This window comes from Oryctolagus cuniculus, chromosome 1, assembly GCF_964237555.1.
Source record: "Oryctolagus cuniculus chromosome 1, mOryCun1.1, whole genome shotgun sequence".
In the NCBI taxonomy this organism is placed as follows: domain Eukaryota; kingdom Metazoa; phylum Chordata; class Mammalia; order Lagomorpha; family Leporidae; genus Oryctolagus; species Oryctolagus cuniculus.
The window spans coordinates 162,571,593-162,594,911 of record NC_091432.1 but is presented as its reverse complement, the minus strand read 5'-3'; the positions used below and the strand labels follow the sequence as shown (position 1 = coordinate 162,594,911).

The 23,319-nt window shown below is 49.4% G+C and overlaps 1 protein-coding gene across 5 annotated transcripts in view; it reads right to left on the bottom strand.

The window, feature by feature from the left end:
• The window catches only part of KANK1 (KN motif and ankyrin repeat domains 1), a 217,281-nt gene extending 208,477 nt beyond the window's left edge, over window positions 1-8,804 (bottom strand). For 2 of the 5 annotated variants that reach the window (XM_070051193.1, XM_070051222.1), the window contains exon 1: window positions 8,493-8,804. The gene's annotated coding sequence lies outside the window, so the exon portion shown is untranslated. Of the gene's footprint in view, window positions 1-7,581; window positions 7,863-8,492 lie in introns of those variants that run through there. The other 3 variants (XM_070051244.1, XM_070051231.1, XM_070051216.1) reach the window with 3 other exon arrangements.
• Between the last annotated feature and the right edge of the window lie 14,515 nt (window positions 8,805-23,319).

Sequence of the window (23,319 nt, the reverse complement as noted above, 5' to 3'; positions counted from 1 at the left end):
GAATTTGTTAACAGCAGGAAAATTTTAAGCCACTAAATGTTGGAGTAATGTATGACACTAAAAAACACCGGGAACTAAAAATAAACAGCAGTCATCACCCCAAGAAGGAACTGTGGCGTAACTGGAATCAGAGGAGTGACGGATCTAAGCTTTCATTTATTTTGGGGCTGGCGCTGTGGCATAGCAGGTAAAGCCACCTCCTGCAGTGCCGGCATCCCATATGAGAGCCAGTTCGAGTCCCGGCTGCTCCACTTCCCATCCAGCTCTCTGCTATGGCCTGGGAAAGCAACAGAAGATGGCCCAAGTCCTTGGGCCCCTGTACCCAGGTGGGAGACCCAGAGGAAGCTCCTAGCCCCTGGCTTTGGATCTGCACAGCTCCAACAGCTGCAGCCAATGGCGAGTGAACCAGCGGATAAAAGACCTCTCTCTGCCTCTCCTTCTCTGTGTAACTTTGACTTTCAAATAAATACATAACTCTTTAAAAAAAAAAATAAAACCCTGTCTTTGTTTGCATTATGCCAACAGGCTACATATGAATATTGGAAATGTTTAAATTCAGAAATTTAAAAGGTAAGGACACAAAAGGCAACATGTTTAGAACTCGCTGTGGCCAGCCACTCTAAGTTCGTTTAGGCTGAGAAGTTTTTATGGCCGTCTCAATTACAGTTTGTAGTAACTCTTTTAATGCTGACAATAACCCTAAAAGGGAGGTGCTTTAATTATGCTTGTTTCATAGATGGGAAAATGAGGCACAGAAAGGTTCAGTAGCTGTGCCAAAGGTCACACAGCATGCCACCAAGCAGGATTCTCACCAGCCCCTCTGGGTCCAGAGCTCCAGTGTCCAAAAGGATCACAGGCTGGTCTGACAGTCCCAAGTGACTGCACAAGGACACAATCTCAAACTGCCATTCACCTGGGTCTCCAAGCACACAACCAGCACTGCCTACTGCCCGACTTTTGCAAAAGCTCGGAGCTGAAAGCGAGGTCCTCCACTCTAATGCCCGTCTGCACATTCTGCAAGGCCAAGGTCACAGGTCGCCCAGATCTCTCTACTCAGCATTCGTTTCGACATCCCCTACCTTCCCGGAATGAGCCAGGTACACAGTAGTCCCATCCTTTGGCCTCCCCACACGCTATGAACTCTGAAAGCCTCTGAATTTCCCCCACGAGAGCACTGTATCTGGGAACAGAAATTTAATTATTGTTTACAACTAAAGTTGAACGACACTGGCTTATTCTAAATGAAAGCTGGTGTAGCAACCCTCACCTTAGAGAAATTCTCACTGCATTCTATCTGAGGCAGTAATAAGAAATAATAGTAAGTAGTAATATCTGGGAAGTAATAAGAGCTGTATGTGGCCAGAAAAGCAGTCCATGGCATGTTAACCTTTGGCAAGTGTCCCCAATCAAACCCCATGATGCTGACTGGCACGCATCAAACACCCTTCTCCCCAGAAAGCTCTAACTGTTGGTCTGCATTTTCATTAACTTATTTTCCAGGACAAGAACAGAAACATAGCCCACATCACCCCTATTTTCCAGAATAGCCAACCGGGACTCGCCCTGCTCACTGCTCCCGTCTTCCCTTGAGATGGTACAGCAGCCTCTCTATCTGCTGAGGTAGTAGCCTCCTAGCCAATTACTAAAGACCCCATAAAGCCCAGCCCAAGGCTTACTTAAAAATAGAAAACAAAACTGACTTCATTTATTTGACAGAGATTCCATCCACTGGTTCACTCCCCAAATGCCCACAATGACCAGGGATGTATAGGGACCAAAGCCAGGATCTCAATCCAGGTCTCCCATATGGGTGGCAGGGATTCAATTACTACAGCCATCACCGTCTGCCTCCCAGAGCCTGCACTGCCAGGGGATGGGAGTCGGGAGCCTGCGCTGGGAACTGCACCTGGGGACTCGGATGCAGGAGGTGTGCATCCTGACACGAGAATGCTTTTTGAGCAAGCCACTCCTAACCACACAGCCAAGAGAAACCTCTTCTGCCACAGAATCCAAACAAACAGGCTGGCACCGTGGCACAGTGGGTTAAGGTGCTGCTTACAACACCCACAACCTATATCCCAGGGCCAGTTCCAGTCCCGACTACTCTGTTTCTGATCCAGCTCCCTATTAACGCACCTGGGAAAGCAGCAGATGATGGTCCAAGCCCTTGGTTCCCTGCCACCCACACGGGAGACATGGATGGAGCTCCTGGGCTTCTGGCTTCAGCCTGGCCCAGCCCCATCCACGATGGCCATTTAAGGAGCCAACCAGAAGATGAAGAATCTCTCTCTCCTGTCCCTCCTTCCCTCTATCCCTCTGCCTTTTAAGTAAATCAATCTTAAAACACACCTCACATCTATTCAGTAAACTAAGCACTCCTTTGCCAGGTATATAAACTGATACTTTAGATTTTTATACATCATTTCCACAACCAAAAAGACTAATACTATGATCCCCTCTTAAAGATTTATTTAGTTACTTGTTTGAGAGGCCGAGTTATAGACACAGAGGTCTTCATCCATTGGTTCACTCCTGAAATGACTGCAAAAGCCAGAGCCAGGCTGAACCAAGGTCAGCAGCCAGGAGCTTCCTCTGGGTCTCCCACGTCCATAAAGGGGCCCAAGCACTTGGACCATCCTCAACTGCTCTCCCACCAGCAGGGAGCTGGATCAGAACTGGAGTAGCCAGGACACGAGCCAGCACTCATATGGGATGCTGGCATGGCAGGCAGAGGCTTAGCCTACTATGCCGCAGCACCAGCCCCTAGGATCCCTCTTATATCCTCTAAAGCTCCTAGCTCATTACATGTGAAAAATGTATCACATGAAGAAATACAGTATGTGAATGTAAATGAAATTGCAACAGAGGCTCAATTTATGCTATTTATAAAGAAGATATCAAGGTCAACCTTATTATTACTTTCAAAATTGCAAATGAAACCCAACAGGTAATATGTTAGCAACTTAAAGATTTCTTCAATCAAGTGCATAATAGGTCCAAGGACAATTCAGCTCTGTAGGCACCAGCTTTACAGGAAGGGTCCAGGGCCATAAAAATGGAAAACTCTAACTTATTAAATACCCCCTAAAAAAGAGGGGAAAACTACACAAAGATTATTTTTGCAAACATATTCCAGTAAAATTCCAAAAATTAATACACCATTCCAACAATGTGATGATCATGATTAAAAGAAAGCACAGGGCTGGCGCCGTGGTACAGTAGGTTAATCCTCCTCCTGTGGTGCCAGCATCACATATGGGTACCAGTTCTAGTCCTGGCTGCTCCTCTCACGACTCAGCTCTCTGCTGTGGCCTAGGAAAGCAGCAGAAGATGGCATAAGTGCTTGGGCCCCTGTACCCGGGTATGAGACCTGGAAGCAGCTCCTGGCTTCTGGCTTCGGATTGGCCCAGCTCCAGCTGTTGCAGCCATTTGGGGAGTGAATCAACAAATGGAAGACCTTTCTGTTTCTCCCTGTAACTTTACCTTAAGTAAATAAAATCTTAAAAACACAACCATGCGAATGAGTGCAAGGATTAAAAAGTCAAGAAGGGGCTGACAGTGTGGCATAGTGGGTCAGCCACAGCTCCCAAAAGTGGCATCCCTTACTCAAGTGTCTAGTTTGAGTCCTAGCTGCTCTATTTCCAATCAAGCTTCCCACTTATGTTCCTGGCAAGGAAGAGGAAAATTGCCCAAATTCTTGGACTCTTATCATCCCACATGGCAGACCTGCATGGAGTTCTGGGCTTCAACACGGCCCCATCCCTTGCAGATGTGATCAGCGAGTGAAAGATTTCCTTTTCTTTTTCTGTCTCTCCCTCACGCTCTGTTGCTCTGCCTTTCAAATAAATCTTTTTAAAAAGTCACAGAAACTAAAGCAATATTAAGATACCATGTTAAGAAACATAACAAAATTCAATATTATAATTGGCATTCCATAAAAATATGAACACACAAAGGCACTGCAAGTTATATTCTGTTAACAGGGAGATAAAGGTGGGTTTCATTGTCTATTTATCCAATTCTCACTATATCTGTTTCCACAGACTTTTTTTAAATTTTATATTTATCTGAAAGTCATAGTTATAGAAACAGAGAGAGAGGTCTTCCATCTGCTGGTTCACTCCCTAGATGGGTACATCGGCCAGGGTTGGACCAGGATGAAGGCAGGAGCCAAGAGCTTCTTCCAGTTCTCCCCCATGGGGGCAGGAGCTCAAGGAGTTGGGCCATCATCTGCTGCTTTTCCCAGGCCATTAGCAGGGAATTGGATCAGAAGTGGAGCAGCTGGGACTCAAACTGGTGTCCACAAGGGATGTTGGCATTGCAGACTGTGGTTTAACCTGCTATGCGACAACGTCAACCCCAGTGTCTCTATAATTTAAAAAGGATAGGGAAGAATTCTAATATACTACAGCTAGAAGTACACACTAACCAACCAACTCCTCTATTTGATAGTATCTCCTAAACTGAATACTGGTTTAAAATTCTCTTGACTATATACTCCATGTAAATGTGCTCACATATATCAAGACATGTACCAGAGTGTCCAAAATTATGTGATCTGTCATAGATAAACCTGAAAACTACTCAGATCCCCTTCAACTCTAGACTGGATAAATTGTGGCATGGTATCAAATAAAATATTATACAAAGAAAATGATGGAACTATAGCCATAATCAACCACAAAACTAAGTCTTATAAACCTACTTGAGGGGCTGGCGCTGTGGCGTAGTGAGTAAAGCCACCACCTGCAGTGCCAGCATCCCAATTGGGTGCCGGTTCTAGTCCTGGCTGCTCCACTTCCCATGCAGCTCTCTGCTATGGCCTGGGAAAGCAGTGGAAGATGGCCCAAGTCCTCAGTTCCCCATAACCTGCATCGGAGACCCAGAAAAAGCTCCTGGCTTTGGATCAGCACAGCTCAGGTCATTGCAGCCAATTGGGGAGTGAACCAGCAGATGGAAGACCTCTCTCTCTCTGCCTCTCCTTCTCTAACTCTGACTTTCAAATAAGTAAATCTTTAAAAAGGAAAAAAAAAAAACCTAGTTGAGAGAAGAAAATTATATGCAAAATACACAGTGTACCATTTCATGCATATATAAAGTCCATAAAAATGCATAACTAACCTATGCTTGGCTTACAGTTATCCTATGGAGGAGTGATGACTGGAAAATAGTATGAAGTGACACATGGCAGTGAGGGTAGATGCTACACACTGGCCACGTTCCGTTCCTTGATCTGGACACTGGGTATGTGTTCATATTTACTTTAACAATGTGGGAAGGTATAAACTGAAGATGTGCAAATATGATCAAGTTTAAAAAAAACTTTTAAAAATTGTTATCACTGGTGCCAGTGCTGTGGTGGAGCAGGTAAAGCCACCTCCTGCAGTGCCAGCATCCCATATGGGTGACTGTTCGAGTCCCGGCTGCTCCACTTCCAATCCAGCTCTCTGCTATGGCCTGGAAAAGCAGAAGATGGCCCAAGTCCTTGGGCCCCTGCACTCACGTGGAAAGACCCAGAAGAAGCTCCTGGATCCTAGTTTCGGATCGGTGCAGCTCTGGCTGTTGACACCAATTGGGGAGTGAACTAGTGGACGGAAGCCCTCTCTGCCTCACATTCTCTGTGTAACTCTGACTTTCAAGTAAATCAATATTTTTTTAAAAAAATTGATAGCATAAACCAAGCTTCCCATAGAACAGATCTAACATTTCCTGGAACTATGAAACCAACATGAGTTTTTGACTACAGAATGAATGAGAAGTGTGGCAATTAATTCATCATTTGGATAACTTCAATTCTGCTCACTAGGATTTTTATAACGTACACAATTCTATAAGTAATGCAAAGGCTACATCAAGTGCACCTGAGACCCACACACTGCTTCCGAATCTGCTAGCACTGTAGTTACTTTAGTTACTTAGCAACAGCACCCATGGGCACTGCCCCTTTCAGCCATCCCCCCGCACCTTCCCTAACCCCTGGCATTTCCTCCAATAAGACCCTGTCCCATCCGCTCCCTCCTCCCGGGGCTAATAATATCTCCCCACACCAACTCACAGAGCTACATGTGCACAAACGGTGATGCCCACGAAAGGAACCTACTCCTGAACATACCAGCTTCTGTGGCCAGCTGTCAAGGGGTTCGTTCCTCGGGGCCAGTCTGAACGATTTTTTTTTTTTTTGACAGGCAGAGTGGACAGTGAGAGAGAGAGACAGAGAGAAAGGTCTTCCTTTGCCGTTGGTTCACCCTCCAATGGCCACCGCGGCCGGCGCGCTGCGGCCGGCGCACCGCGCTGATCCGATGGCAGGAGCCAGGAGCCAGGTGCTTTTCCTGGTCTCCCATGGGGTACAGGGCCCAAGCACCTGGGCCATCCTCCACTGCACTCCCTGGCCACAGCAGAGGGCTGGCCTGGAAGAGGGGCAACCGGGACAGAATCCAGTGCCCCAACCGGGACTAGAACCCGGTGTGCCGGCGCCGCTAGACGGAGGATTAGCCTAGTGAGCCGCAGCACCGGCCTAGTCTGAACGATTTTTACAAATACTTTCTAAAAGCCCACAACTCCTCTAACAGCACAGCCTCATTCCCAGCACATCCTCACACTCCAGAACTCACTGTCGCTGAGGCAGAACCCCAATCTGGTGATCTGAGGACCAGGCAAGGAGCGCTGAGGAGCCCAAAAGCACACCTGTGCCCTAAGGGAATGAAACGCATTCCCCATCTGTGTCTTTGAAGGCAATGATTATTCCCCTGCCAGCAGCTCTGCCTTCATCCTCTTCATCCTCCTCACCTCCCCCAAACAACAGTCCAGGCTGAATTTTTCTTTCCCAAATCTGTCTACAGAAAAAGGACTCAAGTTAATCATCTCTACTGTCTCATTCAACCTACACCATGGAAAAACGTCCCAAGGGGCCAAATTCAAATGTGGAAGTAGGGCTGGAGGAGGTGGAATGGGGAAGGACCACTGATCGGGATGGTTTTGGGGGGAGGTGATGAAAGCATTCAGGAATTAGATGGTGGTGATGATGGCATCATTGTGTGACTATAGTAAAAGTCACTGAATCAAAGAGTAAATTTATGTATTACACCTTATTTTTTTTTAAACTTTGATGGACTTATTTGAGAGTGCAAGAGAGCTCCTCCATCTGCTGGTTCACCCCCCAATGCCTGCAGTATCTGGGACTGGTTGAAGACGGTGCCAGGAACTCAATCCAGATCTGCCACGTGGCTGGCAGGGACCCAAGTCCTTGTGCCATCACTACTGTCTCCCAGGGTCCGCACTGGCAGAAAGCTGCATCAGGAACCAGAGCTGGGAATCAAGCCCACACACCCCAATCTGGGAGGTAAGCATCCGTTATAAGACACTTTAACCCACAGCGACAAAGCCAACCTCTTCAATTTTACCAATATGTAAGAGGTAGGAATACTCCACATCCTAGCAAAGTTGGATGGAAGGCGAAACGAGGAGATGGAATAAACTCAGGACTTAAAAGTCAACAAACAGATCCCCATTTCCACCCAGCTCAGGTGGTGAGGGCATGAAGACGGGCTAAAGGGCTTAAGATTACAAACGTGGCGGACTCACCTTCCTGCTGTCTCAGAGACAATTCGTTAGTCAGACGAGCGCTGGGGGACGCCATAGATCGCTGCAGCGCTAGCACGGCCAAGGCCTCCCTAGGTCACCAGTGCGCGCGGCGGCGCAGCTCCTGCCGACCTGCCGCAGCCATCAAGAGGCGCCTCTCAAAGTTCCCAGGGAACTTGGCTGGAGGCGGATGGAGAGTCAAGGGGGGCGGCTGCGGGGAACACGGGGCTCCCTGCGTGTTTGCGAGGGGGCCAGGGACGCGGCGGCATTCAGAGACCACGTCCACCTCAAGACGCGTGCAGCCCTGCCCTGACCCCAAGGAGCCTCCGGAAACGTACGCCGGCCCAGTGGGCTGCGCGGTCCCCAAAAGGCACCGGGCACAGTTGCTCCCGCACCCCTCCCCCACCTCCAGACCCCTGCAACTTGGGTCGGAGCCATCCCGGGGTTGGCTGAGTGCGACCCGAGGCCACCTGCCGCTCTGGGACGCAGCATAAAGGGATCGGGACCGCCACTCTTCCCGCAGAGCAAAGCATCCAACTTAGCGGAGACGCCTCAGAGAGGGTGCCCCAACCCACGCCGGGCTTGAAAAGGGCCCAGAAGCACCCAGGGACCTGCGCGCCCCGGCTTGGGGTCGTCAGGCGCCGCACCCTCCCGCCAGCCTCCGGGATCCGAATACGCCGCGCTCGCGTCCTCAGAAGCGGGGCAGAAGCAACGTCTCGAACCCCTCCCGAGGGCCGCCGAAACCGCCGGGGGAACGCGGACGCTAGGAGCCCGCAGGGGCTGAACTCCGGCACCGCCACGGCCGCCGTGCGCCAAGTTTGCCGGGACCGGCCGGGGAGCTCACAAGCCGTAATGCCTGCCCGGGCCGGCCCCGCCGGGGAAAGGGGTGCAGCGCAGTCCCGAGAGGCACTCACCTCCAACCGCTGCTCCCAACTTGCGGGTGCGCCGGACGCTCGCTCCAGGCTCGGCTGCTGCTCCGGAGCTCGGCTGCAGCTCCGGGGCTCGGCAGGGGCGGGGCGCAGGGGGTGGAGTCGGCCCGGCTGGCGAGCGCCAGAATTAAACCCCGAAACGCAAGGCGCCGCCAGGCAATGCGGCCACCGCCAGGGCGGAGAAGTTCGGGGAGGAGGGCGGGCCCCAAAAACCCTACGGAAGCGCACCGGAGAGCCGGCGCGCACCGGAGGAGCCCAGGGCAGCTCCCGGAGACTCGAAGGCGGCCCCCGCACTGCGCGGCGCTCTTTGTACCCGCGAGCCCGGAGCCGGCCAGGGGGCCCAGTGCGCCTGCGCGCCGCCCAACTCCACCGGCCCACGCGGACCTGCACGCACCTCCGCCCACCTGTGCTTTCCTCCCACCCCCAGCCCCTAGAAGATCGGTTCTGGCACCTCCGGCTGGGAGGGGATCTGGATGCGCGAAGTGGCACGACGCCTTTTTACTGGCCCCTCCCAGTACCTCGCTGAGAAATCGATTTCTGGCCGGGTTCTGAGGGCCCTCTGGAGCGAACAGGGCTCTTGCCTCCTGCAGGTGCCACAGCAGAACTATGGCGGGAGGGAGGGGGGCGGGGGGGAGGGGCTGTGGCCTCCATATATTTACCCCGGCCCGGCTTCAGGACCCAGTCCTCGGTGGGCTGGGGCTTGCAGGCGTCCGCGGGGGGCAGGTGTTCCGAGGAAGTGCCTGCCACTAGGGGTTAGGCCCGAAGGAGGGGGTCAGCTGAACACTGGATTCGGAGCAATCACAGTAAATCCCAGAGAGGAGTAAGGACTGAGCTGTTGTGGCGGTTGGCTTCTTTCAAACTGGAGACGATGAACCTACAGCCAGGTCTCGCGGGGACAAGAAACCTACGCCGGCTCCCCAACCACTGCCCCCAACACAGTCACAACCAGCGGGCGTTCTGCAAATTGCTGAAGTCTGTACCCCTCACTGTTAGGAGGCTGGGCAAGCGCAGCCCAGGATCCCAGGTGCAGGAAATCCGACTTTAATTCCCTGCCCCTTTACCAGCTCAGTGACAGTAAGCAAACCCTTTCCTCCTCCTCTGAGCCTGTTTCTTCCCCTGTAGAAAAATGGCTCTTGAATTCATTAGGTTTTCTCTAAAACCCCTCTCCCTCCAGCTGCATGTCTGACTGTGAAAAAGAGACTTAATCCCATGGTGATAGGAGTGGCCATGAGAGGCTTGTGGCTCCTGCATTTTAAAACAGCCCTGTGCCTGTGAGTCCAGGCTACTTCACTTCTGATCCAGCTCCTTGCTTACGCACCCAGGAAAGCAGTGGAGGTGGCCCAAGTGCTTCGGCCCTTGCACCCACATGGGAGACCTGGAAGAAGCTCCTGGGCTCCAATTGGCCCAGCTCTGGCTGTTGCGACCATTTGCGGAGTGAACCAGTGGATGGAAGATCTCTCTCTGTCTCTCCCTCTCTCTTGCTCTGTAACTCTGCCTTTCGAATAAGTCTTTCAAAAAAGGCCCCGGACCCCCAGAATTTCCAGCTTTAATCTCTTCTTACTCCTTTTTACGTTCAGCCACCAAGTATTCATATTACAGGTCCTCAAAAGCAGGCAAATGTAATCAATCACAAGTATGGGGAGAGGCATGCATTTGGCCTACCATCTACCAGGCTTGCATCCCACACCAGAAAGCCTGGTTCACTTCCCAGCTCCAGCTTCCAGCTAATGCAGACCCTGGGAGGCAGCACTGATGGCTCAAATGATTGGGCTCCTGCCACCCACATGGGACACCTGCTTTGTGTTACCAGCTTTGGCAGGGAGGCCCAGCATAGTTCCTGCCATTGGGGTAGAGTTTTGGGGAATGAATCAGCAGGTAGGTTGACTCTCTGCATTCCCTTCCCCAGACCTGGCCTCAAATAAGTATTTTTTTTTTAAAGGCTCCGTGAGGGCCGGCGCCGTGGCTCACTTAGTTACTCCACCTGCGGCGCCAGCATCCCATATGGGCGCCAGTTCTAGTCCCACTTGCTCCTCTTCCAGTCCAGCTCTCTGCTGTGGCCCAGGAGGGCAGTGGAGGATGGCCCAAGTGCTTGGGCCCTGCACCCACATGGGAGACCAGGAGGAAGCTCCTGGCTTCGGATCGGCGCAGCTCCAGCCGTAGCAGCCACTTCGGGAGTGAACCAACAGAAGGAAGACCTTCTCTCTGTCTCTCTCTCTCTCTCACTGTCTGTAACTCTACCTGCCAAATAAATTAAAAGAAAAAAATTTAAAAATAAAAAAAGGCTCTGTGAGCATAGGGACAGCAAAGACACAGCAGCATCTAAAGTCCGAGGTAAGCACCAACTTGCTCGTGAACCCAAGCCTCACTGTGGGTGGCTCAGAGTGAAGAGCCTTGAGGGATTATCACTCACACTAAGCCAGTTTCCATGAAAGGTTTTTGGAAATCCCTTTACTCCATGGTACTTTTTTAATTAAGAGGATAACTCCATGACAGAAATACCGCTTGGTTACCTTCCTGTTACTGCTGCCTCCTGAGAGAGACTTGACACACTGAGCTTGCTGCCACCATTCTCACCTTTGTCTCCTCATTTTGTTGCATCTGCTTGAAGGAGTTTTACAAAGTGCCTCCCCCTCTTGGAGCTAGGGCTGTGGCGCAGCGAGTAAGCCACCTGCAGTGCCGGCATCCCATTTAGGCGCTGCTTCCAATCCTGGCTGCTCCACTTCTGATCCAGCTCCCTGCTAAGGTGCCTGAGAAAGCAATGGAGGATGGCCCAACCACTTAGGCCCCCGAACCCATGTAGGAGAGCCGAATGGAGTTCCAGGCCCCTGGTCATTGCAGCCATTTGGGGAGGGAACCAGCAGATGGAAGACTTCTCTCCTTTCTGTCTCTGGAACTCTGCATTTCAAATAAGTAAACAAATCTGGGTGTTTTTTTAAGTACCTCTCTGGCACCTCTTTGTACCTCTTTGGCTATTTTGAGTTAAAGGCATTTTTAAAGCAGCTGCTACAAGATCACTCTGACCTTCCTTCTATTTCAGATGAAACTCTCATGTGAGAGATGTGCTACCTACACCAGAAGGAAAAATATTCTTATCACAGATAGGAAGATGAGGCCAAGGGAAACAGGCGAAAATAAACCTTGTTAGACCCAGCCTTCTTCCCTCAGCCACTTCTCGAACCCAGTTAACGGCCCTCTCCCAAGCTTCTTGGCCTTGTCACGTTTTCTTAATCGGATACCTGTGATCATCGCTCATTGCAGCTGTGGGTCTTCGGTTCCTCTGAAGGCTCCAGTGCCTGTAAAACAAGTGTTAAGTAGTTTACTGCTCTCGGTATGTCTTAGGGCTTAATTTGCAAGCTGAATCAAAAACTCCTGAAAAGTTAAAGATAAAATTCGGCCTCCCCCATGTGTCCCCCTGCCGCCTTGAAACTCCGAACGTGTCACAGGCACATGTGTCCTCCCTCAGTGTCCTGTCCCTTGACACTTTCCTCTGAGTACAGGACCTCAGCTTGCAGGAGCCCTCTGCACAGGAAGGCAGGGGTGGGAGTTCCCTCAGCAGGAGAGGGTCTGGAGCATGCTGCGCTGGCACTGGGGCCCAGGGGATGCCAGCCTCAAAGGGCATCAGCACTTCATGCCTTTTTACCGTTGGATAATATTCCACTTCACATACATCCCACATTTTGTCTATCCTTTGATGGGCACTTGGGTTCTTTCTACTCTTGGCTCTTATGAATGGTGCTGCTATGAACATCCATGTACCTGAGTCTTTGTGAACACGTTTTTGTGTCTCTTGGGTATAGATCCAGGTTATACGATACTATGTTTACCTTTGTGAGGAACTACCAAGCTCTTCTGCAGTTACCACACTCCTTCATGTTCCCTTTAACAATGGGTCAGCGGCCAAACTTTGCCAGTAGTTATTGTCCTCTTTTAAAAATATGTTTATATACTTACTTATTTGAGAGAGAGCAAGAGCAAGAGAGAGAGAGAGAGAGAGAGAGAGCAATTGCCCACCTGCTGGTTCGCTGTCCAAATGCCCACAACACCTGGAGCTGGGCCAGGCTGAAGCCAGAAGCCTGGAACTCAGCCCAAGTTTCCTCCATGGGTGGCTGGGATCCAGCTATATGAGCTATCATTACTGCCTCCCGAGGTGTACACCAGCAGGAAGCTGGAATCTCAGAACCAAACCCAAGCACTACAGTACGGGATGTGTGCATCCCGACTGGCATCTTAACTGCTGTGCCAAATGCCCACCCATGTCGTCTTTCTGTTTAGAAATAGCCTAGTATGAAATGTTCCTTCATACTGGATTTAACTTGCAGACTAACAATGAGTATCTTTCCAAATCTTTGCTGCATGTCCTATCTTCTTTGGAGAAATGTCTGTTCACATCCTTTGCCTATTTTACAACTGGTTTATGTGTGTTTTTTTCTTTTTTTTTTTTTTCTTTTGACAGGCAGAGTGGACAGTGAGAGAGAGAGAGAGAGAGAGAGAAAGGTCTTCCTTTACCGTTGGTTTACCCCCTAATGGCTGCCGCGGCCGGCGCGCTCTGGCTGGCGCACCGCGCTGATCCGAAGCCAGGAGCCAGGTGCTTCTCCTGGTCTCCTATGCGGGTGCAGGGCCCAAGCACTTGGGCCATCCTCCACTGTCTTCCCGGGCCACAGCAGAGAGCTGGACTGGAAGAGGAGCAACCGGGACAGAATCGGTGCCCCAACCGGGACTAAACCCGGGGTGCCGGTGCCGCAGGCCGAGGATTAGCCTAGTGAGCCGCGGTGTGGGCCCTAATGTTGGGTTGTAAGAAGTCTTTATTCATAGCTGGTGATTTGTAAATATTTTTTCCCTTCTGTGTTGTTTTTCACCTTGTTGATAGGAATATGTTTTTACAATATCACATAAGCTAACAGTGAGGTCTCTCAGACTTCCAAGTAATGCATACCATTCTAAGAAAATGACTTTGGAAAACATAAAAAGGATCGAGGTAGAATACTGATCACTGATGGCTCCAACAACCAGATTTAGCTGTCATGATTACAGCAAATTTCAGGGCCAGCGTTGTTTCACAGAGGTTACACTGCAGCCTGCGATGCCAGCATCCCACATGAGTGCTGGTTCAAGTTCCAGCTGCTCTTCTCATCCAGCTCCCTTCTAGTGCACCTGAGAAGGCAGCAGAAGATGGTCCAAGTACTTAGATTGGTGCAAAACACATGGGAGACCAAGCTTTGGCCTAGCCCAGCCCACACTGCTGCATCTATTTGGGAGTGAACCAGCAGGGAAGATATCTCTTCTCTGTCACCTGCCTTTCAAATAAATAAATCTTTTGAAAGAAAGATGTAATTTTGTTCAACTTCACCCCAAGGACATTGTGTGGCCCCGCACCCTACACTTGATCATAATGGGGACTGTCCCGTGGACAGCATCCCCAGGCTCAGAAGCTTCTCCCTTTCCTTCTTTCCTATAAAACTAACTGTTGTTGTGCCCAGTCCCTCAAGGCTCAGGTAACCTAGCTTACTAGTCACGGACATGACCACAGTTAACGGGCATCTGTCTGGTTCTGAGCTGTACAGCATCAGCCCATCTGTGCAGTGCACATTCACGAACTCCACTACTCATCTGTGATAGGCTAGGAAATGCCTGTAAGTGGCAGCAGCCAGCTCTTGAACGTCCCAAGGCCTCAAGCACCTCATCTGTAAAATGGGAAGACATAATACCTGGGTTCCATTCCTGGCTCAGGTTCCTGACTCCAGCTTCCCCTCAATGCAGACCTGGGGAGGCAGCCGTGATAGTTTGGTGACTGAGTGCCTGCCACCCACATGGAAGATCTAGACTGAATTCCCATCTCTCTGCTTCTACCCAACCTAGCCCTGGTCATTGCAAGCATCTCTTTTTATCTTTGTTTTTCTGCCTGTTGATTATAATAACAATATATTTTTTAAATTTAAAAGTATGTATAAAAAGTATAAATTTATTTTAAATACATTTTTATAAATTATAAAATTATATATATAAGTATACACACATATGTATAATACATATATGTATGTATCTGTAAATCACAGTGTAGAAGACACTCAGGCAGGCTGCTCTGTGATTTTACTTGTCCAAATCCCTGCTTTAGTCTCCCTCTCTTAAAAAAGCTAATATAGGTGGGGGCAGGCGCCAATGGCTCACTTGGTTAATACTCCGCATGCTGCACCGGCGTCCCATATGGGCGCCAGGTTCTAGTCCTGGTTGCTCCTCTTCCAGTCCAGCTCTCTGCTGTGGCCCGGGAGGGCAGTGGAGGATGGCCCAAGTGCTTGGGCCCCTGCACCTGCATGGGAGACCAGGAAGAAGCACCTGGCTCCTGGCTTCGGATCGGCGCAGTGCGCTGGCCATGGCAGCCATTTGGGGAGTGAGCCAACGGAAGGAAGACCTTTCTCTCTGTCTTTCTCTCTCACTGTCTATAACTCTACCTGTCAAAAAAAAAAAAAAAAAAAGGAAGGAAGAAAGAAAGAAAGAAAAGAAGAAAAAGCTAATATAGGGGCCAGTGCTGTAGCATGGTGGGTAAAGCCGCTGCCTGCAGTGCCAGCATCCCATATGGGCACCAGTTCAAGTCCCAGCTACTCCACTTCTGATCCAGCTCTTTGCTATGGCCTGGGAAAGCAGTAGAAGATGGCCCATCTGGGAGACCCAGAAGCAGCTCCTGGCCCAGCTCTGGCTGTTGTAGCCATTTGGGGAGTAAACTAGCAGATGGAAGATCTTTCTCTCTCTGCCTCTGCCTCTCTGTAATTCTGCCTTTCGAATAAAAATAAATAAATCTAAAGAAGGAAGGGAGGGAGGGAGGGAAGGAGGGAGGGAGGAAAAAAGCTAAAATAGAGAAAGCATGGCCCATCTGACCTACACTGCTCTTTTCTGTATTCCAAAATTTCTAACTCAGATTTCACTAGTTGGTTTGCCACTTAGTCATACACATTACAAAGCTTATGAAGTGTATGGAAAATAATACAGTTGCTGACCGCATCAGAGAGGACGTAAGATAATTATTATATGCATGTAGGGAGAAAAGAGGATCTAATTTATCACAGCCTACAGTGCAATGGTGCCATGCCCCAGCTCCCTAGAAACAACTGTTTGAAAGGTCAAGTATATCTTGATGCATCTGCTTTGGTTGTTCTGAAAAGCAACTCAGGATTCAGTGTCCATCAAGCTGAACCCCTGTATGAATCAGTTTTCTACGTTGCTAATGGACGTGTCCATGGTTCAGGAGATTTGGGCTGAGTATAACCTTTATTCCTGATTACAGTCATGTCTGTCGCTATTATAAAATATTTATACTGCATTCAAAAGGTGTGTGACACTCTACCAGGATTCTAAGTAGAGGGATTATGTGTATACGCTTGTCCCCACACACATATTTTACTTACAACATTTCTTTATTTACCAAATAATGACTGAGGGCCTACTGTGCCCAAAGTGCTGTTAGGTTTATAAAGGACACAAGGAAAAGTAATCCCAAGAAACTCGCTGCCCTTTAAGACAAAATGCATGCCCCCAAATAACCACTGTGCCAATAGACTCCAGTTTGAAAGATGTGGAAAATGTTGTAATTAAAACAACAATATTGGCCGGCGCCGCGGCTCACTAGGCTTATCCTCCACCTAGTGGCGCCGGCACACCGGGTTCTAGTCCCAGTCGGGGCGCCGGATTCTGTCCCGGTTGCCCCTCTTCCAGGCCAGCTCTCTGCTGTGGCCAGGGAGTGCAGTGGAGGATGGCCCAAGTGCTTGGGCCCTGCACCCCATGGGAGACCAGGAGAAGCACCTGGCTCCTGCCATCAGATCAGTGCGGTGCACCGGCCGCAGTGCACCGGCCGCAGTGTGCCGGCCGTGGCGGCCATTGGAGGGTGAACCAACGGCAAAGGAAGACCTTTCTCTCTGTCTCTCTCTCACTGTCCACTCTGCCTGTAAAAAAAAAAAAAAAAAAAAAAAAAACACACACACACAAGAATATCACTTTGTAACTGATCACACATAGTGAGAGCCTGGCTCTGTGCTTGGCCTGTCCCACATGCACCCCCTGAACAGCTCCCTTATCCCCTGACGTGGTCACCATGACCACCTACAGCTGCAGAAAGGAAGAGTCTCAGGAAGATTCCAAAGTCTGCAGGGGGACGAGGTGCCTCGGGGCAGTGGGATTTGAACGCAGAGCACAGAAGCCAGAACATGGTCTTGATCACTTCCTAGCAGGGTACTGTGAACTGTTTTTGCTCGGTTTTTGCCTTTTTTCTTTCTTTAATTACTGGTGGTAACTTTGCACTGAGACATTATTGCTGAAGCTTGTTCCCTTTGGCAAAGAAATCCTGACTTGTGACCTTTTGACCTTGACCTCCTAGCACCGTTCTCTAACCCAGTCGTTTTCAAACAACTCGACTGTCTTTTGTGCCTCAGAGTTTTTTCAGCAAACTAACTTGCAACGGAAGGTAAAAACGCAGGTCTTCGGTGTTAAGCTGGATGGGGGTAGGGGAGGGGCCGGGGAGTTTTGGGGAGGGAAGCAGGCTACCCCACTTTCGGCTGTGATTGTCTCAGGGAAACCTAATAAGCAATGCTGATCGCAATAAAACCTCAGCCTCACCACTCAACAAGTGCTACCTCCCCAGCCTCTGCCCTGTGGCAGGGCTGTATCTGGTTGGATAATTACGGGCATGGGCCTAATGAAGTTTGAGAATGAGTCATGCTTAATGCTTCTTGGTACTTTCAGTCCAGCACCCTTTAATCACTAATTATTTTTAATTTTCATTTAACTTCTTTTTACAACTTATTTAAGAGGCAGAAAGAGAGACAGCCACAGAGAGATCTGCCATCCTCTGGCTGACTTTCCAAGGCTGGGACCAGGCTTAAAGCAGGAGCCTGAAACTTAATCTCGTCTCCCATGTGGGTGCAGGGGTCAATCTGGGTCTCCCATGTGGGTGCAGGGGTCAATCTGGGTCTCCCATGTGGGTGCAGGGGTCCAACTACTGGAGCTGCCACTTGTTGCCTCCCAGGGAGCACATGAGCAGGAAGCTGATGGACAACTCAGCCAGGACTTGACCCCAGGTACCCCCGCGGCACTCCATATGGGACGTGGGTGTCCCAAGTGGCGTCTTAGCTGCAGAGCCAAATGCCACACATACTCAAATTTTTTTAAAGATTTATTTTATTTATTTTGAAAAGCAGAGTTACAGAGAGAAAGAGAGGGAGAGACAAAGGTTTTCCATCTACTTGTTGACTCCTCAAATGGCCACAACAGCTGGGGCTGGGACAGGCCAAAGGCAGGAGCTTCTTCTGGGAATTCCATGTGGGTGCAGGGCCCCAAGGACTTGGGTCATTCTCTGCTTCTTTCCCAGGTGCATTAGCAGGGATCTGGATTGGAAGTGGAACAGCCCGGACTCGCACCAGCGCCTATATGGGATGTTGGCACTGAAGGCTGCAGCTTAACCTGCTATGTCACAGTGCTGGCCACTACTAATTATTTTAAAAATTTTAAAGATGCCTGTCTTGCATAGTGGCCCTCCAAACCTTGTCAGGAAGGTGGGTAAAGTCAAAGGTTGAGTGCCCAAACCAAGCAATGTGCGGAAACCTAGCCAAAGGAATGAAGTGGTTTGGTAAGAACTTTTTTTTTTTTTTTTTTTTTTTTTGGACAGGCAGAGTGGACAGTGAGAGAGAGACAGAGAGAAAGAAGGTCTTCCTTTTGCCGTTGGTTCACCCTCCAATGGCCACCGTGGCCGGCGCGCTGCGGCCAGCGCACTGCGCTGATCTGATGGCAGGAGCCAGGTACTTATCCTGGTTTCCCATGTGGGTGCAGGGCCCAAGCACTTGGGCCATCCTCCACTGCACTCCCTGGCCACAGCAGAGAGCTGGCCTAGAAGAGGGACAACCGGGACAGAATCCAGTGCCCCGACCGGGACTAGAACCCGGTGTGCCGGCACCGAAAGGCGGAGGATTAGCCTAGTGAGCCACGGCACCGGCAGGTAAGAACTTTTTAATGAAGGCTGTGTTCAGGTGAGACTGGTGTGTCCCAGGCAGTGCTGGATTTCTGCAAGGCAGGGCTGTTGCCTCTTCTCCTCCAGCCTTAGTGTGTACTCAGAGTCCGGTGACAGTGACTTGACTTCAGGGGTATCCTCTCTGAAAATCTGCTTTGACACCCAGAGCCACAGCAGTTATTTATAGGATGTCCCCATGGTTTTATTGTCTGTTGTAACTCTTTTATTTTTCTAGGAAACACAGAGAAACCTAGAAAGCTGGTGTTATGATCTAAGCAAACAAAGTTACCCAGCTTTTTTGTACTCACTGTCCTAGGTCATTCTGAAGGTCATTCACTTACCTAACCAATGCATGCACTCCATGTTGGTTCACAGTCTGCGTCCTGTAGGAGGGCTGGCTCCCTCTGTGTTGAATTTCACCTAAGCGAGAGACTGTGTCTGCTTACCTCTCATTGCTCCACTCATTTGTACTAGTTATTCTGTGCCTGCTACTATTTTTGAAAAACTAGAAATAATTCAAATGTTCTACAATAGAGAATGGTTGAGATGGCATGACAGAGCAATAAGGCAGAAAGCCATACGCCCAGTACAGGTGCTAAGAATTTTGCCTTCCATTGGTACACAGGAAGTAATTCTAAGGAGAAAAACCAGATACAGAGTGCATCCACTGTGATAACAACTGGCAGTTGTGGTCATCTGGGGAGTGAACCAGAAGATATAAAATCTCTCTCTCTCTCTCTGTAACTGGTTAAAATAAATAATTTTTTTTTTTTTGACAGGCAGAGTTAGACAGTGGGAGAGAGAGAGAAAGGTCTTCCTTCCACTGGCTCACCCCTCAAATGGCCACCACAGCCGGCGCACTGCGCCAATCTGAAGCCAGGAGCCAGGTGCTTCTTCCTGGTCTCCCATGCAGGTGCAGGGCCCAAGGACTTGGGCCATCCTCCACTGCCTTCCCGGGCCACAGCGGAGAGCTGGCCTGGAAGAGGAGCGACCAGGACAGTATCTGGCGCCCCAACCGGGACTAGAACCTGGGGTACCAGCACCGCAGGTGGAGGATTAGCCTAGTGAGTCACGGCGCCGGCCTAAAATAAATAAATCTTTAAAAAATTAAAAGTGTAAGAGAAAGGCTTAGACTCATAAATCACTTATATTCAGAAGTTAACTGAGGGGCTGGCGCTGTGGCGTAGCAGGTGAAGCTGCCGCCTGCAGTGCCGACAACCTGTACAGATGCCAGTTCTAGTCCCAGCTACTCCACTTCCATCCAGCTCTCTGTTGTGACCTGTGACCGGGGAAAGCAGTAGTAGATGGCCCAAGTCCTTGGGCCCCTGCACCCACGTGGGAGACCCAGAAGAAGCTCCTGGCTCCTGGCTTCAGATCAGCTCAGCTCCAGCCATTGAGGCCATCTGGGGAAGTGAACCAGTGGATGGAAGACTTCTCTCTCTGTCTCTACCTCTCTCTGCAACTCCGTCTTTCAAATAAATAAAATAAATCTTTTAAAAAAAGTTAGTTGAAACTATTAATTATCTATTATTGCATTAAAAAATTATCCCCAGAGTAGTTTCTATGGCGGAGCAGGTTAAGCCACTGCTTGGGACACTTGCATCTCATGTCAGGATGCCTGGGTTAAGCCTTAGCTCCTCTGCTTCTCATCCACCTTCCTGCTAAGATGCACCCAGGGAGGCAGCAGGTTGACAGCTCCCACCCACGTGGGAGACCTAGATGGATTTCTAGGCTCTTGGCTTTCAGCCTGGTCCAGCCCTGGCTATTCCAGGCACTTGGGAGGTGAACCAGTGGGTAGACGGTCTCTTTATCTATCTTTCAGTTTCTCTGCCTTTCAAATAAACAAACATAAATAGGCTTTTAAAACAGTTATCTTTGAATTTGGCAGCTTGAGCCAACCACCCTCCTGACAGTTTGTGAGCGCTGGGAATCTGAGCTGGTTATTTGCATGGCTGTGGGTTAGTCTCTCTGGATGGTGCAGTCAGCACGCCAGTGGTGGCTTCTGTCATCTGAAGGCCTGACCAGCACTGGCAGATCCACTTCCAAGACGGCTGTGGTTCACATGGTTGTTGGTCAAGGAACGTTTCCCTTAAGTAGTTTAGTTTAGGATTTTCCTATAGTCTCAGAATCAGAAAACCAAGGCTCACCTTGGAAGTTGGGTTTATGGAGTCCTTATCGTGATTATGAATCTCTTTCCTACTCCCCTGTCAGCTCTGTCCTTTGCAGCCACCCTGGCCTCCCAGCTGTTTGTAAACACTCCAGCTAAGCTGTAAATATGCTCCTGCCTCAGGTCATCGTGCCTGACATTCCCCCAGGCATCTCCTTCCTTCCCCTCCTGTCCTCAAATGTCACCTCCCCCAGAGTGGCCCTCTGCCATACCACTTAAAACTGCCACTCCAGGAATGGGTGCTGTAGTGCAGCAGGGTAAGCCAGTGCTGGGATGCCCCCACCCCCTATTGGAGTGAAGGTTCAAGTCCCAGCGGCGCTGTTTAGGATCTAAGTCTCCAAGAATGCGCCTGGGAGGCAGCAGGTGATGACTCAAGTACTTGGGTTCTTGCCACCCGCATGGGAGGCCTGCATGGAGTTCCTGCCTCCTGGCTTCAGCCCTGCCCAGCCCTGGCTATTGCAGGCATTTGGGGAATGAACCAGAGGATGCAAGATAGATCTCTCTCTCTCTCTCCCCCCACCCACCCCAGCTCTGCCTTTCAGATAAATAAATCTCTTTTAGAAAATTGCCATCCCAGACCTTAACCCATTCCCATGTGCCCCATGGCCCTGACCACCACCTACGTCCTTCAGAACCACTGATTTAGCTAGGATTCGATGTGCTCTCCAGCAGGAGAACGAGGGCTCCTCCAGGGCAGGCACTTTGATCTCTTTCGTTCACTGACAGTCCCCACACTCACAGCTGGGTCTGGTCCATGCGCCCTCAGCAGACTGCGGGGTAAACAATGGAAGCAACATGAGGCTTCAGTACTTCTGTGGATATCTGAGTCACAAAGTTGAACATTTACTGTCAATCTATTTTCTAGCCATATTTCTATTTCAATAATGAAAGTCTCTGAAGATTTTGTGTGAACTGTTTCCCTTTAGTAAACATTTTACGTTCACCACCATGTGTGTCTGTTTGTGTGCCCAGAGGAGCAATATCAAAAGTGTCTAGAAACAACCAAAGCTGCAAACACAGAAGAATCTTTCATCCAGATGTGAGATCCCGCCAGGCCAGCACTGAAGCGTGCCCGTGCCCCAGCCTTAGCCTGTCCTCTGTACAGTGACCCGGTAAAACCTCAGCAAATATTTACCTTCAACATCAGAAGAAGTCTGTTAGCAAATGACATTTCACAATGAACGAAATGAGAGCAGTTCCTTCCTTTATTTATTCTGGATAATCTATTAATGTTTCGTATGGTTTTGTTCATCCAGACATAGAGGTACTGTTTGATAGAAGCTCCCCATTGGGTCTAACTCTGCTCTGCTCTCCCTAGAACCATTAACCACACCTTGGTTGTTTCAGAGTGCCAACTTGACAAGTGTCCAGAGTGGCCAATAAAAGGCTCATGGATGCCGACTTCTTCAAACCCACTGAAGAGATCAACAACAGTAATAACAGCTAAACCTAATAAATGATTCCTAAGTGGTAGGTATCACACCTGTATTATCTCGAATAATCTCTTCGACCAACTCTACAGGGTAGATGTGATAGTTATGGAGTCCAGGGAAGTTAAGCAGTTGGCTAAGATGACACAGTCAGGACAGAGACTCCAAACAAAATTATCCGTCTGGTTCCCAAATCTGGGCCAGTGTCACAGTGCCACTCTCTAGCCCTAACCATGAACCTCAGCAGTAGCCTTACCTGGTTATCTTTATATAAGTTATAGCAACCAGATACTGCATGAGGCATACTTACACTAAAAGCTATTCATTGCTTATCTGAAATTCAAATGTAACTGGATGTCCCATATTTTTATTGGGTAAATCAAGCAGTTCTATGTGAAACATTGGAGACTGTTGAGTTTCATGTTTCTTAGTGATTATTAGCCAGAGATGCTTAGCAAAATGACTGGAGGATTTTTCCAAAATATACATACAGGGGCCATCACTGTGGGATAGTAAGTAGAGCCGCCACCTACAGCGTCAGCATCCCACATGGGCACCTGTTCGAGTCCTGGGTGCTCCACTTCCAATCCAGATCCCTGATAATGCGCTTGGAAAAGCAGCAGAGGATGGCCCAAGTGCTTGGGCCCCTGTACCCACATGGGAGACCCAGAAGAAGCTTCTGGCTCCTGGTTTTGGATGGGCCCAGATCTGGCCATTTGGGGAGTGAACCAGCAGATAGAGGACCTCTTTATCTGTTAGTCTGCCTTTCAAAGAAATAAATAAATAAAGTTGTGTGTGTGTATATATATATACATATTTATACACACACACACACACACTAGTACAGGCCCTCACTACATGAAGATTCCAGAGTGGATCTAGACCTGCAGATTTTGAATAAGTTTTATTTATTCATTCATAAAATATATTACATATGTGTCGAGATATATATTTATAGAGAGAAAGAATCTACCCCATGCCAAGTACTTTTCTAGGCCTTGAAAACAGGGGAAGAAACAGAGCAAAAATTCTACCATTGAGGCTCTTCCCTGATGTTCCCAAAACTCATTCCAAAGAAGAAAGAGTTGATGGATTTTACAGAGTAGGGAAACTAAAGCACAGAATGGTGCCTGATGCTCCAAGATCGCTAAGAACAGGCCCCAGGTCAGGCTCCTCACTCCTGGTTCAGTACTCCAGCCCTCCCTCAAAGGAGGGGTAGGCTTTTTA